The sequence below is a fragment of the Panthera tigris genome, chromosome A2, assembly GCF_018350195.1.
Source record: "Panthera tigris isolate Pti1 chromosome A2, P.tigris_Pti1_mat1.1, whole genome shotgun sequence".
In the NCBI taxonomy this organism is placed as follows: Eukaryota; Metazoa; Chordata; class Mammalia; order Carnivora; family Felidae; genus Panthera; species Panthera tigris.
The window spans coordinates 37,250,652-37,256,324 of record NC_056661.1 but is presented as its reverse complement, the minus strand read 5'-3'; the positions used below and the strand labels follow the sequence as shown (position 1 = coordinate 37,256,324).

Below are 5,673 nucleotides of genomic sequence, written 5' to 3'. Positions count from 1 at the left end.
ACAACCAAAGAAATATTCAAGGTTATTATCCAGACTTTTATAATAATTCCCGTAAACAGATAAAATGGGCCTGATGGTTTCACTAACTGAGGTAAGATACATTTTGCCAAATTTGTTTTGCTTCTCGCTATTATAAAAGAGTAACTTCATCTCAGGAGCTTCGTTTTAGTAACACACCAAATCCTTAGGTAGCTTTTAAATTCTACTCAACAATTCTCATTCAAACTTTTGCAAAGGGAATTTAATTTGGTTTTGCTTAAGCAAGAAAAAAAAAAAAGAACTCAATGATTTAAATGACTTGAGTAGGAAGGCCAGGAGGAAAGGGTGAAAGTCCTAAAAATAATGTCATTGAAGCAAAGGATGAAGAAGAAGAGAAGGAAAAAGAAGATGGAAAGTAAAAAGAGGAGAGAAAACATTTCTTCCTTTTAATTGTACTGCATATATAGTATACAGTATTTGCAAATACAACTATACAACAAAATCTCAGAATACATACTTTAAATAAGTTTCTTTCTTTTTCACACAATAGTCCAGAGATGAAAGGTCCAGGGCTGGTGGGGCAGGTTGGCCATAGTCATCTGGACATCTACTATTTCCTGGCCAGGAATGGAGGGCTGTTCACATCTTATCATCTGGCATTGAACGACCTGGTCCCATGGAGTTGCGAGGGAACTTGAAAGAAAAGGAACCCAGCAATGCAGCTATGAGCTGAGCTAAAATCTAGAGCATTATATCACTGAAAGGAGAAAGAAAAAAATAGGTATTGGGGGACTATTATCAGCTTATGCCACAGGGGTCGAGAAACTATGGTCCAACTCCGGCACCACCCTATTCTTTTTTTTTTTTTTTTTTTTTTTTTTAATATATGAAATTTACTGTCAAATTGGTTTCCATACAACACCGGCACCACCCTATTCTTGAATAGCTCAAGAGCTAACATGGCTTTTACAGATGAACACTTACAATCAGTTTGATGCTAGAGAACACTAACAATGAACCCCAATTTAAGCAAAATGTTATTACCTCCCTCCCAAAACTTCATTAGTCTCATGATTACAAGTGTGTTGCAAAAATTGTACTCAATTATTGTTATTATCCCTTGAAACTCATTAATGTAAATAAAACTTGTGGCAATTTATTTTCCCTCTTCTCATTTAAGTACCAACATAATATCCTTGATTTTTTTTTTTTCCTGTAGGTCCACAAAGCCTACGGTATTTACTACCTGGTTCTTCCCAGAAAGATTCACTGACCACTGTCATAGTCTGAGTTGGACTAATTTAGTGAAACTCTTGCCAAGGACAGAAAGAAGAATGGTTTATGAGGGGCAGAGCGAAACAGAACCCCAGGATCCCAAGCACTCTGGCCTGTGTTTCTAACCATAGTTGCACTTGTCTAAGCAAGTCACAAAGCCAGTAACTTCTGTTAGCTAAATCCCAGCGGGGAATAGGAGAGGAGGAGAAAAACTTCTCTTCACAGCCATAATCAAAGCAGGAAAGCCGATGTACAGCACCTAAGAAGAATGCCCAGATCTTCATACACGGCCCAAGACACAATTCTGTTAACTGTAAATAGCTTAACCAGATTAGCAGTTCTCCCAAACCAATGGCAGAGCCACAGCAGTGAATTGGAAGGGGTTGGGGAGGAAACAAGACAGGGTAAGAGTACCATCTTTAGCACCGCTTTTTTTTTAAGTTTATTTATTTTGTGGGGGGGAGAGAAAGAGAAAGAGAGAGAGAAAGGAGTGGGGAGGGGTAGAGAGAGGGAGAGAGAGAATTCCAAGCAGGTTCCACACTGTCAGTGCAGAGCCCCATGTGGGGCCCGAACTCACAAACCACGAGATCATGACCTGAGCCAAAATCAAGAGTTGGACGCTCAATCACCTGAGCCACCCAGGTGCCCCGCTAGCACCTCTTAATACAGGGACCACAACCTCTGTTCCACCTCTGAAGCCCCCAAGGACACGAATGTCTTACAGCTCAATGAAATGATGATCTTCAAGATGACCTTGTGCCATCAAGCTCAGGTAAACTTATATTCTTTATATTCTGTTTCAAAAAGCAGGGAATAGTACACTTGAGAAAGGCTATCATCAAAATAGTGAAGAGGACATTTGGGCCAGTTAAAGTTACATTATTTAATTCATATGGAGCTTGGACTCTCCCAAGAACTCTCATGAAGAGGATGTGGTGACCACCCTTGTGACCAGCTATTTCTACAGTTTAGCAAACAGACTCTTTTAACCTAGTACTCTTTTCCAATCTTACTTATGTTTCATGCTACTTTTTAAAAAGACTACATCTTTACTGATAACATGGTGGCAAAAATTGCCAGTACTTTTCTACTGATTGCGAATCTGATGATTTTACATACAAGTGACAGGAAAGCAGCTCATTTGTTTAAGGAAAGGAGGACGAGGTGGAGGAAAAGGTGGAACAGGACGGGGAGGAAGAGAAGAACAAATAGGCTATGAAGAAAATAAACAAGATGGTGTGTTAAGAAAATACAAATGAAGCTTCCTTTCTGAAAGGTGGTCAGTGCCCTCATTTCTGAAGAGGTAAAATTTAACCTGAACCCTAACTTATTATACAAAGTCAGATGTTGACTTTGTATAGTAGATACCCACAGACAGAAAGGACACCTGAACAAGGGCCAAAGGAGGAAATGGTGGCCTTCTCAGCTTTCAGCCTGTCTCTTTTCCCTGCAGAGGGACAGAGTCCATCTGGCTCGATGGGGGGAAATATGATGAGGCATGACCTAGCAGTCTGTTCCATCTCCTGGCAACAGTGATTGGTCCAGGAATAAGCACACTGGCTAACGTGGGTTAAGGAGACTCTGGAAGGAGAGAGACACCTTTTCCATGCTAGTTGATAAAACTGCAAGGGGAAGTGTGGGGCTATCAGTCATTCTGCCGTCTCCCAGAGACAGCTTGCATGAGAATACAGCCAATAGAGAGCAGAGCAGGGGTGAGTAGGAGACAGCACCCATTCATGACACTGTCATTTGAATACCTGAGGTCACTGTTCTGAGTTTCATCCATGCAGGTTTTTTGTTACGTGACCAGTAAATCCCTCTTTTCAGTTTGAGCCAAATGAAAAGTTTGGTGCAAGTGAAAATACCCTGACAGCCGAGTGAGCTTTGGGAATGATGGAAGTAAGAGTTCTTGGGTATTTGGAGGAACTTGTGCTTTGTGAGCGCCCTCAACATCTTATGGAAGCACTGGGGTCCTAGGATGTCCACATGGTAGAGGACTGAGTAGGGACTGGAGGTGAGAGCTGGAGAATTATTTCTGAAACTGTAGCCACAAATGGAGAGGAGGGAGATACAACTAAAGGGATTCAACACCTTCTACCCTTCCCTTTCCACCATCCTGCCATTAAAGTAGAGAGGGGAAAAGTCCCAAATTGATGCACCCAAGAGAAGCAAAAGACTGGCAAAGGTAGAGCTTGGCCAAAACTTTTGAGAGCTACAATAATGAATGCTTGTGGTTTTGCCTGCCCAGAGTCTCCTCCCCATTTTAGGAGTAGCATCACCCCCTTGCAGTCTAGGCGAATCAACCCCACTCTCCTTTCCCTCAGACCCCGGGGTTTAGGTGCCACCGAGGGAATCTAGTGGAGTGGACCATGTGATCCAGACCTAGCCAATTGGCATGTTCCATCTTCCTGCCAGGGTGATCTTACTCTCAATAGGACTGACCAGAACTGATATGGGGACTTGGCCATGGACACTGGGAAAGAGGTACTGGTTTTCGACTGGACTTTGTAGACTTTGGGGTCTAGATGAGAAGACTCACCTGCAGAGAGGAGTAGAGAATCAAGAAAATGAAGGACAGGGCAATCGAATACCTTTGAGCCCTTAAATTCAGGTATATGTGAAGTTACATTTACCATTTAAACTGTGTGGTCCTATGAGCCAACTAATTCCTCTGTCCCACCGAAGCGAAGTTCCTCTATTCACCATTTCTTTCCAGGCAAAGAGTGGGGCCTGAAAAAAAACATACTTTTAAAAAGGTGTTGAATGAAAGAAGTGTCTGATCTCATTTGTAAGGAACAGAAAGATGTGTTTTCCCTCAGACTTTGTAATCTAGGGTATTTCAATTCTTGAACAATCTTAAAACTATGATTTACCAAACACATGATGATTGGTGTGGCTTGTGTGGGTTGGCCTACAACCCATTCACTGAACTTCTGAGATATAACCTAAATGTTAGGATTTGCCTGCATCGAAAAAGAAATCACTGAGACGACTATGTAATTCTGAATACCATACAGTTCTTCCTAACTCCCTTCCACCAAAAATCAATGAGCAGGACCCAGAGTTATAAACCAATTGAACAGTAGCCAAGATCTCCATCCTACTTCCCAAACATTGGGTATTTGTATTTAAATGGGGGGGAGACACGCAGTTTAAAGGACTACTTTTTACCAGTCATAGAAAAGGTATATCGAACGTGAGCATAAGAGAATTTACATTTCCATTGAAAATGAGAACATAGGTTACTTCTGAAATTCAGGAATGATAATATTTTAATGGCAATAATTTCCCTACCCGGAATTTTATACTTTGAATGGAATTCCAAACCTAAGCTAATTTGCTGATTCAGGAGTAATTTCTTTTGGTGACAATGGTTTCTACTTGTAGAATAATAAACAAATGTAAGCATACTTATCTTAGGGAATGAAAGAAATTATCTTTTATCAATTCTATATAATTTCCTGAAAAATCTCTGGAATTTCCCAAATTCTGTCCTTTGGAACCACCAGCAAATGTTTTACACAGATACACACACACACACACACACATACTGACAAAATCCTGTGGTCAAATAAGATTGTGAAACATTAAATACTAACTATTCTCAATCCTGAAAACTCTCAGGACATATTAGCGTATTTGAGAATGTGACAAGTCTTTCAGTAGACACACTGGTCAAATGCGTTGACTGCAGCATTCCCCAGCATTAACGTCCTCAAAATTAAATACAGCATTTTGCTTCTGACCCCAACCTCCAAGCCCCTGTTCCCCAAAGCAACTTTTGGAACAGCTTGTGGAACTAGTTCCATAAAGCAAAGTTTGGGAAACACTAGTTTAGTGGTTTCTATCTACACAGATTTTGCTGTCTGAATAATATGGAAGGCATTTTGAGTGACAATTGCACCCATTTGGATATAACTTCAACTGACTCCATAATTAGAAATTTAAAATGCAAATTTCTCAAAAGCAAACTGCCTTTACCATTTAGAAATGTTGCTGAGACTTACTTGGATTTGCGTATAGTTATATTACTTTCCAGTATATCTGGGATAGGTAATAGGCTCCAAAGACCTATAAATATTGAACACAAATAAGATTAGCCTTGTCTAAATTTTATGTATAAACAAAGGCTTGGCAATTTTAATATGGCAAATGTACTTTTTTTTTTTTTTTTTTGGTACATGCCTCTTGGGAAAACTGGGAATGGAATGGAAGCTTCTTCATTTATATTCTGCACAAGATGTATATTAAGGATTCATGTTAGTATGGGTGAAGACACGAAGCCATTGCTATTGAGCCTCAGATGTGGCAGCAAAGAATTAAGAGATCATCACCATCTCTCTCTAAATATAATGAAAATCTAACTTTACAACACTCCTGTTAAACGAGCTTTCCTCATGCTACTTGGCTATGCATTAA

The 5,673-nt window shown here is 40.2% G+C and overlaps 1 long non-coding RNA gene across 1 annotated transcript; it reads right to left on the bottom strand.

Annotated features, from left to right (window-relative positions):
* Positions 1 to 514: 514 nt before the first annotated feature.
* On the bottom strand, positions 515 to 5,333 carry LOC107179101. The gene is made up of 3 exons (XR_001509654.2): positions 5,262 to 5,333; positions 3,888 to 3,984; positions 515 to 736 (listed from the first exon to the last, which is right to left on the bottom strand). It is a non-coding gene; the product is annotated as an uncharacterized LOC107179101 (long non-coding RNA).
* Between the last annotated feature and the right edge of the window lie 340 nt (positions 5,334 to 5,673).